This window comes from Peromyscus californicus, unplaced genomic scaffold, assembly GCF_007827085.1.
Source record: "Peromyscus californicus insignis strain IS unplaced genomic scaffold, ASM782708v3 Scaffold_11__1_contigs__length_118956290, whole genome shotgun sequence".
Lineage (NCBI taxonomy): Eukaryota > Metazoa > Chordata > Mammalia > Rodentia > Cricetidae > Peromyscus > Peromyscus californicus.
In genome coordinates, this window is record NW_026294402.1 from 114,565,377 (window position 1) to 114,578,513 (window position 13,137).

Consider the following 13,137-nt stretch of genomic DNA (forward strand, 5'->3'; position numbering starts at 1 on the left):
CCACTGCTGTTCCAAACCCTCCCAACCATGCTTCTCATTCATTTCTGCTAAACTTTTTTTAAGGTTTATTTTATTACCAATTATGCATATGTGAATGTGAATGCAGGTGCTCATGGAGGCCAAAGGACTGAGATCTCCCTGGAGCTGGGGTTACAGGCAGTTGTGAACTCCCCATCATGGGTGCTGGGAACTGAACTTGTGTCTTCTGCAAGGGCAGTATGTGCTCTTAGCCACTGAGCTGTTTCTACAGCCCCTTCTTTGGTTTTGTTTCATTTTGTTGTTGCTGAGACACGTCCCACGTATCCTGGGCTGGCCTTTAAATGACTCTATAGTTGAAGATGACCTGAGCTTCTCATCATCCTGCCTCCACCTCCCAAGGGCTGAGATGTTCCACCACGTCTGGTTTATGAGGTGCTGGGGAATCAAACTCAGGGGCTTCATATGTGCTAGGCAAGCAGTCTACCAGCCGAGCCATGTCCTCAGCTGCACTCAGCTCTCCCCTGTGCTCCTGCCTGGAATCTGGCCAAGATTCTCCCACAGTTCCTGTGAAACAATCTCATCAGTGTTCATTTCTGACACAACTCCATCTCCAGCTGGGGCCTGGAGAGTACCCTGTGCCCACTAATCCCTTCTGTCTGTCTGTCTTCACCTCAGCATTCCAAGTACGCAGAGAGCAATCCCGAGCTCTCCAGGTTTAACACTCAGGGCGCTTCCTCTGCTCCCTGGTCTGTCTGTGAGCTCGTTCTCAACAACCTTTTACTTCCCACCGCATTCTAACCGCTTCCTCTTCCACCAGCGCACACACATTCCCCCCCCCCAGACACACACACACACACACACACACACACACACACACACACACACACACCCTTCCCTGTGCGTGTGCTGGGAGTGCTCGCCTCCCTGCCTCACCTGCTGTGGGCTGACAAGTCAGCCTGTCCTTTCCATGGGTGCCACAGCTGATAGAACTCTGTGATGAGTGTCAGCACACTCCTGCCTGTTTCCTATTCCCCGGTGGACACCCACACTCACTGAGGAACACAATATTTAGGAGAGGCACTCAGCTCATGGACCATTCCATTTTAGAGTGACAAATGAAGCAAGTCTGCTTTTGGGACCTGAAGGCAACAAACAATACCTCATCAGTGTGTGTGTGTGTGTGTGTGTGTGTGTGTGTGTGTGTGTGTGTGTGTGGTGGTTGTGCCACATATGCATACTGTGTACAGCATAAATGAAATCCAGAAGAGGGCACTGATCCTCTGGAACTAGAGTTATAGGAAGGTGTGAGCCATCTGACGTGGGTACTGGGAACCCAACTTGTGACCTCTGGAAGGCAGTAAGCACTTTTAACCACTGAGTCTCTTCCCAGCCACTGATTTGTAGCACGAATTGTTAGAAGATCTTATAATAAAATCAAACCTGGGAGCCAGGTATTGGGGTGAACGCTGAAAGATCAGAGAAACAGAACAAGCCACAGCTAACCTCATCTCACCAACTCCTCAGCTGATCTTGTTTCCTCAGACTGGAAGCCTCTGTGTCCTTATCCGAATGGTTCTCAGCTGAACTGCTGCTCAAAAGCCTAAAAGCTTAACCAGACTCTAGTTCCTGGTTTTCATGCCTTATATACCTTTCTGCTTCCTGTCATCACTTCCTGGGATTAAGGCGTGTGTCACCATGCCTGGCTGTTTCCAGTGTGGCTTTGAACCAGATGGATCTCTGCCTCCCAAGTGATAGAATTAAAGGTGTATGTACCACCATTTTCTGGCCTCTATGTCTGTCTAGTGACTGTTCTGTCCTCTGACCCCAGATAAGTTTATTAAGGTGTACAATATATTGGGGGACACACTATCACCACACTGATTAAATTATTTCTTAAAAAAAAACATTTTTATTATTTTATGTATATACGTGTTTACCTGTATGTCCACCACCACATGCATACCTGGACCCCAAGACACCAGAAGAGGGCAGTGGATCCCAGGTCCCCTGAGACTAGATGTACGGATGGTTATGAGCCATCATGTGGGTCCTGGGAATCAAACCCAGGTCCTCTGGAAGAGCAGCCAGTGCTCTTAACTACTGAGCCACCTCTCCAGCCTCTGATTAAGTTATTTCTGAGTGAAAGCATTCGAGGTGGAAGAACTAAGGTCGATTACAAATCAAAGCAAAAGCACTTTTTTTTTCTTTGGTTTTTCGAGACAGGGTTTCTCTGTGTAGCTTTGTGCCTTTTCCTGGAACTCACTTGGTAGCCCAGGCTGGCCTCGGACTCACAGAGATCCGCCTGGCTCTGCCTCCCGAGTGCTGGGATTAAAGGCGTGCACCACCACCGCCCAGCTAGCAAAAGTACTTTTATTCCAAAATAAATCATCAGTTGTCACTTAACTATTCATCTTGCGTTTGAGATTGGGGTCTTGCTGTGTTGCCCATGCTAGCCTGGAACACCTAAGTTCTCATTTCAGCCTTCCAAGCTAGAACTTCTAAGCTCTTAGGTCAGTTTCCCAAGCCCTCAGGACAGCAGGCACATGCCGCCATACTCAGCTAGACACTGCTGAGCTGCATTCCCAGCTCTGCCCCGTACCCCTTACCTCAGTTACTTCTCTATTGCTATGATAAAGCACGGTGATGAAGACAACTTAGGAGAGAAAGGATTTAATTGAGCTTATGGTTTCAGGGGTTAGAGTTTATGATGACAGAGTGAAGGGACCAGGCAGGAACAGCCGAGCGCTCACATCTTGATCCAAAAGGAGGAGGTGGAGAACACTGGGGAGGACTTTTGAGACCTTAAAGTCCCCACTCCCCGTGACGCACCCCTTCCAACAAAGCCACGTCTCCTAATTCCAAACAGTTCAACACCTGGGTCCAAGTGTTCAAACATATGAGCTATGGGGGCCATTCCCATTCAAACCACCACAGACCGCAACTATTTACTAATAGTTAAGCACCACCACTACAAGGTCCTCTTGTAGGTATGACCTGTGTGATCGACCTGACTTACTTGTTCATTCTCAGGGATAGTGGCTCATACCTGGGATCCAGCACTTAGGAGGCTGAGGTCAGAGGATTGCTGCTACCTGGAGGCCAGCCTGGCCTACAGAATGAGGTCTGCTCTCGAAACAGCAGCCACAACCCGAAAACAATCAAGGCAAGATTAGTGTAAGTTTTAGAAATGACACAGGATAGTGGAGAGATTAGAAAGCTGGGGACTCAGAGGAAGGAGCACTGTCTGCCTGAGAGACTCGGCCTGGGCGCCAGGAGGGACCGGGCAGCACGATGGATGCCTCCCTTGTCGGGGAGCTACGCAGAGCTGCCCCTTCCCTCAGGGTCCTCTTTCCTCATTCCCTGCAGCCCAGTCCCTGTTTCCACCCAATCCTCCAGCAAGGATCGTGTGACAGTGGCCTTTTCTACTCCAACCTGTCAGACAGTCTTCTTCTACGTCTCTGAAAAGCCCTGTTTACTATTCGTAAAAAACAGAAAATCTCAAATCTTAGTGGAGAAGCCCTGAACTGTGCCCCGTGCTCCCACACCAAGAGGCTAAGTCATGACCTGCAGTGTGATTTACTGAAATTCAGTTTTAAGCAGGTAAATAAGGGTAAACGGTACGGGTCAGACTGCTGTTATATTCTCAGTTATGCCATACAGTTGAAAGCAGAAGCAAAGTCAGAACTTACCTGTAATTAGAGATGCCGAACATCAGACCAGGGATGGAGCCGCTGGTGTCTCAGAGCCCCCTTCACAATCCATCCTCACTCCCAGCTGCTCTGAGCCTTTACTCATGCATGAGGGTCTCCATCTGAAAACCTAGGACTTGGGATGTGGCTCGGTGAGTATAGTGCTTGCTATGGGTTGATCTGCACCATGCAAGCAGGTGTTGGGGGGGGGCACACCTGGAATCCCACGATCTCCTGCACCATGCAAACAGGTGTGTGTGTGTGGGGGGAGCACCTGAAATCCCATGATCTCCTGCACCATGCAAGCAGCGGTGTGTGTGTGTGTGTGTGTGTGTGTGTGTGTGTGTGTGTGTGTGTGTGTGTGTGTCACACCTGGAATCCCATGATCTCCTGCACCATGCAAGCAGGTGTGTGTGTGGTGGTTCACACCTGGGATCCCAGCACTCAAAGGTGGAGATGGATGACTTCAGGGTCATCCTGGGCTGCATGGCATGTTTGAGGCCAGCCTGTGAGGTGCATGTGCAGAGGCTCCTGAGCTGGGGCCATATGCACGCCACAAGTGACAGTCTCAGAGCCAAGCAAGGCTGCTGACATGGGAGCTTGGACTTCCAGGCTTCAGATCCACCAGAAACAAGTGCTGCTGCTAAGGCCCCAGACTGTCATGGTTTATCACAGTAGCCCTAGCAATTAAAATATCCAGTCAGATGTCTTTATCAGGCCAGCTTGGAATTCCCCATGGAGCTGAGGATGACTTTGAACTCCTGATCCTCCTGTTTCCACCTCCCGAGTGCTGAGATTATAACAACCATTCAAAATAATGGGTTTCAAGTTTTCATTGTATCCTTGCACCTTGCTCATGTTCCCACTTCCTCTCCTTCCTCCCTGTCCCCTATCCCACCTTCCTTGTCCCTCCTCCCACCTTCCCTGTCCCCCATCCCACCTTCCCTGTCCCTCCTCCCACCTTCCCTGTCCCTCCTCCCACCTTCCCTGTCCCCCTCCATTCTGCTCCCTGGTTGGCACCTGCAGCTTTAATTTTCAACCTTTTGTTTCAGGTGAGGAGATAGGAGGCTGGAGGAAGTTAAAGAGATAACTTGAGGCCACCTGTCACCCACATCAGAAATTTACATATGCAACATCTGGCCTTGGGAACAAGGTAAATTTCAGGGCAGATGCCTTCAGGGGCTGCAGACAGAATAGGTGGCTAACACTCCTTCCAGAAGGCCCTTTCTCCAACTCAACAGGCTGGCCTGGTCGGTCCCACCTTCCCTCAGTGATTTCCTATCTGGAAGTCTTGGGGCTCCCCCTTGAGGTGATGAGGTAAACTTCTGCCTGAGGCCTGGACTGAGACAGGCTGAATAGCACAGCAAAAAGGGCCCTTACAGCAAGACCTGGAGCTGAGAATTAGACCAGCGAGCCTGCCCTGTGCAGTTGAGGTCCCTCCAGCCTCCAGCCATCAGCCTGTGAGCTGCACGTCAAGGGCCCAGGGGACTCAGGGACTAGTCATTTTCCCAGTGTTCTTCTCCGAATTTGCATTTAGACAAGATGAGGATTTCCCTTGGCTTTTCCCAAAACAACCATTCATTTAAGAATGTATTTTAAGGGCCTGAGAATTCTGTGCAGCCACTAGAACTGGGTCACATGACATTCAGAGGGCTAGCACTTCAGTTGTTTAGAGCTGGAGAGGTTGCAAGGCCATGTTAGAGACATGTGCCCAGTCAGCTCTTGCACAGTTTTGGGGCTGGTTGGAAGAACGACCAAAGAGTGTTTTAAAAATAGTTCTCAATTTCCATTCCTAGTCAACAGTTCTTATTCTCTATGAAGATATATATAGCGTACAGTCATGCGTTCCTCAACAGAGGGGTTTTACCTGAGAAAGATGTCACTGGAGAATTCTGTCATTATCTGAACATCACAGGGTAGCCCTGACACAAACTGAGAGGGACCTGCGTCACTAGCAGATATCATCTCTTAGTACTGTCAATGAACGAACACGTGGCCCATGGTTGACTGAAACATTTTTATATGGGAACTCAGAATAAAGGCACCCACTAAAACCAGCACGGCCATTTTCTCAGAGCCAATTGCTTCAGCCAGCAGAGGCTCTGGGAAAGCCAGTCCTCCTCAACAGGAAGGAGGAATCAGCAGGTCTGGAACTTCATGCTGGCCCCGAGAGAAGGGGGTTTAGGAAGGCCATTCTGTTACTTAGCTGCCACCTGACTCAGTATTTTTTCTGTGTCTGGTCATCTTCAGTTTGTGGTCCCCAAAGCCTACCTGGGGGGTGGGGGACTCTGGGCAAAAAACTAGATTCAAGGAACCTTTGGGATGGTGAGAGTTTCCTCACTCTCGGGATGCCTCACTCCATATATAACAGGTCCCACAAACAATAGACATTTCTAAGGACACTAGTCAGCCTGTCTGGTAGACATGATGGCTGTGTGCTTTCTTTCTCAACCATAGCCCTTTGTCCTTTCTAGTTCTGCTGGACAAATCTCTGCCTCTGTAGGCACAGCAAGCCCTGGTGTGTGTGTGTGTGTGTGTGTGTGTGTGTGTGTGTGTGTGTGTGTGTGTGTGTGTAGTGAGCACATACCCCAGTTATGGGGGAGGAATAATCATTCTTGATTCAGACTTGGTATAACACTCATTTATTCACACGGTAAGATTACAAGCAATATTCATCCTGTCTTCCAAATGGAAGCAGGAGTATCTCTCCAGGTATACAGGTCCGGACTCGCCACATCTGTTCCTCTGGATCTTGGGTCAGCCTTCCTCAGGTCAGCCATGTCTACACTGGGGACAGGATCTCACGTCTCTGGCAGAGGAGAGTCATCTCGCGCGAGGGCCTGACAAGCTCTGTTGGTCGGGTCTGAGGCTTCATCTTTTATATTCTTTCCTGGCTGGGTTTCTAGTCTTGTCCCTACTTCCACACATAGCTTATAGCTTATCACTACTCCATTTGTGGTTTACTTACATCATTCTATTGCTTATCACTCCTGACCAGGGTTGTTCACCCTAGGCCTTCCTTACATGTGTTCCTTACAGTATGTGTGTGTGTGTGTGTGTGTGTGTGTGTGTGTGTGTGTGTGTGTGTGTGTGTGTGTGTTTTATGTGTGTACATATTTGTGTATGAATGCCCATATTTCTGTGGTGTGTGTACCCATGTGCATGTGGAGGTCAGAAATCAGCATTAGGCATCCTCAGTTGCTCACTACCTTGTTTTATTTTATTTTTTTATGATTTATTTAGGAGCTGGAGAGTCTCAGCGCTTGCTGTTATCACATAGGACCCAGGTTCAGTTCCCAGAACCAGGGGTTCACAATCATCTGTCACTCCGGTTCCAAGGGACCTGGTACCCTCTCCTGACCTCCACGGGCACCAGGAACACAGGGCACAGACAAACATGCAGGTGAGACATCATGCATATAAAACAAGACAAATCTTTAAAAATTAAAAATAAATAAAGATTATTTTGTGTGTATGAATATTTGTCCGCATGTATATACATGCAGCACATTTGTACAGTGCCACAGAGACCAGAATAGGCCATCAGCTCCCCACAGAGCTGGAGGTACAGATGGCCGTGAGCTGCCATGTGGGTGCTGGGAACTGAACCTGGATCCTCTGCAAGAGTTGTAAGTGCTCTTAACCTCTGAGCCATCTCTCCAGCTCCTTCCCCTGTTTTCTCATTGAACCCAGAGCTCAAAGTGGCTAGTCTGGCTGGTCACTCTCCCCACACTCTAGCTACAGACATGCTCCCCCATGCCCATATTTTACAAGAGGTTTTTTTTTTTGCGGGGGGGGGGGCAGATCATGTGTCTATAAGTGTATTTCCAGAGAGGAGTAACCTGGGAGGGGTTGGAACATTCTGAACATGAGAGGTCCCATCCCTTGAGCTGAGGTCCTGGATTGAATAAAGTAAAAAAGGAAAAGCCAACAATGGCATTCTCCTATCTCTGCTTCCCGCTCCACAGAGATGTGAGCAAGCAAGCCTCTTGCTGCCACTGCCATGGCCTCCAAGCAGGATGAACTGCACCCCTTGAATCAAAAATGACCCAAAACCAATTCTTCCTCCCTGGAGCTGCTTCTTGTCAGTTTTTGGCCATAGTGAAGACAAAAGCAACCAACGTGTCACCTTAAACTTAAAGGGACAAAGGGAGGGAGAGGTCTCCAGAAACTGAGAGCAGAGGGTGTCCTGGGGCAGGAACCAATCGAGCAAGGTGACCTTTTGGCAAGAGAGAAAGGGGATACGACTGATGAGTTTCAAAGAAGTCAGTTGGGAAAACAGTCTAAATTATCAAAGGATGGAGTGGGAAACATGGTGTGAACCTGGATCTGGAGGGAGGTATCAGTGACTTTCTTTTGTAACATGACATGTAGTTTATGGAAGAGTTTATTTTGGCTTAAACTTCCAGAGGGAGAGCCCACAATGGCAGGGAAGGCATGGTATGGGGCAGCCTGAGAAAGAAGTCAAGGCATCACATTCTCAACCCATGATGCCGAGACGGGGAAGTGGTGTGACACCATGAACTCTCAAAGGCTACTCCAGTGGGATGTTTCCTCCAGCAAGGTTCCTTGTCCTAACCACACGACCCCCCCCAAACAAGTGTCACCAACTGGGAACTAAGTGTTCAAATACAGGAGCCGATGGAGGACATTTCTCATTGAAACCACAAGAAGTAAGCTGAAGATGCCTGGCATGACTTAAGCAAAAGTCCTAAGAATATGAACTCACAGTCAGAAGTTCAAAGCACACAAGAACAGGCTGACACAAATAAGAATCAGAAAAGCACTGACTCTTAACAGCAGGCCCATCTCAGATGTAGACATCATAAATAAAGAGTATAAAATGAGCCCAGGGTGGGGGTGGGGTAGGGTGGGGGGTGGCACATGCCTTTAATTCCAGCACTTGGGAGGCAGAGGCAGGCAGTGAGTGTAAGGCCAGTGTGGTCTACAGTGTGAGTTCCAGGATAGTCAGGGCTACACAGAGAAACCTTGTTCCAAAAAACCCAAAAGAAACAAAACAGAACAAAAACAACAACAAAAAACTAAAATGCTCAAGGAAACACAGGAAGGTATTGAAATATAATAACATATAAGATCATCAACTATAGTTTGAATAAAAGAAAACAACCAAATAGATATACCAGAAATAAATTACACAGACTGATTGGAAATATGAACTCAATAAATGAGTTGAGTGGTGGGTTAAACACAGATGAAGAAGGGATGGACTTTACGTAGGTCCTGATGCTGGTGTGGCCTGACTTTTGTACAGAAAGACACAAGATGGAATGTGTGAAAGATTAGGAGACTTGAGATACAGGATGAGGACTCCTTGGAATGTGTCTGATCAGTCTCAGAAGACTATGGTGACATTTTATTTGTGCTGAAATGTGATTTTATTTGTATGTTAATAAATAAAGTTGCCTGGGGGTCAGGGCTAATAGCAAGCCATTTAGCAGAAGTCCAGCGGTGGTGGCACACGCCCTTAATCCAATTACATGGCAGGCAGTCTCTGTGTGTTCAAGGACACAGCCAGCATGGAGACACACGCCTTTAATCCCAGTACCAACCACAGAGACCTGGAGGTCTGTATAGACAGGCAGTGAGGAGGAAGTCATGTGGTTGGGTTTAGAACCAATGAGAAGGCAGAACAGCAATAAAAAGACACGTCACACAGGAGAAGGTCTCTCTCTCAGGGGAAGGACGGCGGCGGCTGGTAAGCTAAAGGCTATTCACTAGTGCTCTGACCTCTTGGGCTTTTAACTCTTTATTTGGCTCTGTGTTTCTTGTTTAATAAGACTGTTTAGAATCACATCTACAGAAGACGGCTGTTGGGGAAGACTCAGCCTCATCTTCTGGTGCTCACACCCTTAAGCGATGTCCTGTGCTGAGTGTGGTCAGTACCCATGACTTGCTTCTTATCACTAGACCACAGAAGAGGTGGTGGGACACGTCTTCCGTGACTAATGTCTTGTAGGTTGAGATGTCTTTCGTGCTAGCAGGCTTTCTTGTGGATTCTTTTACCACAGGATTGATCAGGGCTGGGAGTTGGTACATCCTGGGAGCTCATAACATGTGTTCAGGCCTAGTGAAGGTAAAACTTGCCTTGATCTTCATTTCAAAATGTCAGCCGCACCTGTGTCCTGGTGAGAAGGAAACGGGAGTGAGAAATGACAAGACGGTGGCACCTCTAACTTACTAGGGACAGGGAACAATGAAAAGATTTTTAAAAAGGGGGGTGGACTGTGGAGATGGCTCAGTTCATAAATGATTGTTGCACAAACATGAGGACCTGAGACCCATCCCAGAACCCAGGTGAAAAGCTGGGCATGGTGGCACATGCTTGTAACCCCAGCACTGGGGAGGCAGAGATGGGAGCTTCCCTGGGGCTCAATAGCCACAGAGTCTAACCTGTTCTGTGAGTTTAGGTCAGTGAGAGACCCTGCCTCAAACACTAAGATAGATGGATCCTGAGCAATGACACCTGAAGTAGACTTCTGGCCTACACACACACACACACACACACACACACACACACACACACACACACACACAACCACATACACATATAAAGATTTTAAAAAGATGAGAAGTGTCTGAATTGCAGCAGGATGAGGTTAAGCTAAGAGAACTCAAGTCAGGCTCACAGGCCCTTCTGCTCTCCGGTGTGAAAGGCGAGTTGCAGCGATAACTTGACAGGTGGGACTCCACTCCTTTATACAGAAGCAACTCTAAGAGCCCATTGTTGCAGAGTGAAATCAAATCTAAAAAGCTCAAACTTTTCTTTCAACTCAGAAGATTTTTTCAAAAAAAGAAAGAAAACAGAGTTTTCATTGAATACACATCACATGTAACCCACTGTCACGTGCGTGCTGGGGATGGAACTCAGAGCCTTGCAAATGCTTGGCAAGTGCTCCACCGTGCTCTTAGGTTTTGTTTTCTATTTTAAATTAACTTATTCTTTGATAATTTCATGCATATGTAATGGATTCTGACCACACTCGTCCCTCCAACTCTCTTACTTATCCCTCCGTCAACAACCTCCATTCCCCACACCAAGTCCCCATCCCTCTTCCTTGTCTTTTTATATTGTTTCTTTTTTTTTCACATGACCCACTTAATCAGGGCCACTCATGTGGACATGGATGTGAAGCTATCATCAGGGCATGGTTGACTCACAGTGGCTTCTGAAGACAATGACTTCTCTTCAAGGACTTCTCTTAGGCGAGGTGGGAGCCCATCTATGACTGAATGTTTTAGGCTCAGCCTTGTGCAGACCCTTGCAGGCAACCACAGCTTCTGTGAGATAACAAGTTCAAGGGCTGTGCCATGCCCTAAGACAGTATCCCACCACCCTTCTTCTGTCCATCTCCGACTCTTACATTCTTTATCCCCGTCTCCCATGATGTCTTCTGAGGGAGGTGATATAAACGTCCCGTTTAATTCTGAACACCCAATAGTCTCTTGTCCTCAGCACCCTGGCCATCCACGAGTCTGCATTAATTGCTCCCTCCTGCAAAGGAAAGCTTCCCGGATGACGGCCGAGAACTGCCCTAGTCTATGGTATAGATATAAATACTTGGAAGGCAGTTTGGCGACACGTTCACTTAGTGAAACACAAGTTGTGTGCTCGCCTCTTGTGCTTTTGACCTCCTGAGTCATGGGCCTTTGAGGCCTTCTGAGGTGCACAGCACCAAGCATGCACTTCCTTCTGTGGCGCAGGCATCAGATCCAAGTGTAAGTTAGTGGGTTACCCCGATAACAGATGCACCATGTTGTATCAGTAGGCACCTCTTGTGTGGAAAGTTGCTACTGTAGCATGTAGGGTCCGAAACTGGGGAAGACCGTGGCTGATCTTTCTTCCCCACCTGCCTGCAAAGCAGCTTCCACGATGGCTGTACAGAAAGTGTGAAGCTTCAGTGCTGTTCCAGTGTGGCTTCTCCGTGTTCTGCAACGGAGCTGTCTTCAGCAATGGGGTCTCACCACCCATTCTGGGCGACCAGGCATTCCTTAGTTTTTTGAGTCAGGCTTTTGTAATATAGCATAGGCTGACCATATAGCACAGTAGTGCAAATCACCTAGTCCTGAAGGCCTTGCTACTTCTTTTATGCTAGCCAGAAAACCTTTCTTCAGCCTTTCCCCACATTTTTCTCACTGACTATATTTGGACCATCTCTCTCTCTCTCTCTTTTTTTTTTTTTTTTTTTTTTTTTGGTTTTTCAAGACAGGGTTTCTCTGTGTAGCTTTGTGCCTGTCCTGGAACTCACTCTGTAGCCCAAGCTGGCCTCCAACTCACAGAGATCCGCCTGCCTCTGCCTCCCAAGTACTGGGATTAAAGACGTGCGCCACCACTGCCCGGCTTGGACAATCTCTTACAGAGAGGGATTTTAGCAGCCTGTCAAGCAACCTTAAAGTATATTTTATGCAAAATGAGAATATGAAATATGAGTTTTAAGGGATCTTGACATTGTGCGTTATTGGACTTACAATTTCGTAATTGGTACTTATCAGAATACTCTAAATTTAAAAATTTAGGGCTGGAGAGACAGTTCAGCAGTTAAGAGCACTGGCTGACCTTCCAGAGGACCGGGGTTCAGTTCCCAGCACCTACATGCTGGCTTACACCTATCTGTAACTCCAGTTTCAAGGGATCCAGTGCCTTCTGACTTCCACAGATATTGCACTAAAGTGCTGCACATGCATACATTTAAGTGCACACACACACACATCAAATAAATAAATAAATAAATAAATAAATAAATAAATAAATATTTTTGCAGAGAATAAAGAATTTTATACATAAAGCCCTTCATCTAGCCAACACTACTTCTCAGGCTACAGGAAGTGTGAGCAGCCACTAAGAGGGACAGCAGCTGTGGCTTCAGGCACCAGGATGGAAAGAACAGGATAAACATAGGATTTTGAAATTTTGATGGTAATTCCTGTCAAGGGGAGGGGTAGTTGACAGCTCTCTTTGTGATTCTGGAGAACAGGACTGTGGGGGGTTGAGAAACTATATTTTGGGGTTTTTTTGTGTGCAACATTTAGAAAAATTAAAACATATTAAAGTCTAGAAATCCCCTCTATTCTACATTTTCCCTCTACCCAAGAAAAGGGCATGGTTTAACCTTTAGGTGGTTCATGGGTCATGTAGTTTTTATTTCTTCTCTTGTGTTCTGGAGCTAAAGCTATTTTGGTATTCTGCTGAGCCCTTGAGTCATCTGGAAACAGGGTGATGCTTGTGACCTCAGCTGTCTGTCATCCTGGCTCCCATGGAGGACTTGGGTACTTGTCTGTGAATTTCCAGCGCCTGGCAGTTGTCACTGGCTGGAGGCATGCCCCTCCAACACCAGAGGGTAGCCTTAGCGTTCTGTTGGGAGTGTTGGGATGTGAACTAGTTATAAAAGTTATAAAAGGCTGTTTAGGTTGAGGGTTTTCATCCGCAGTAGTCTGCCTAGTACAGTCCCAA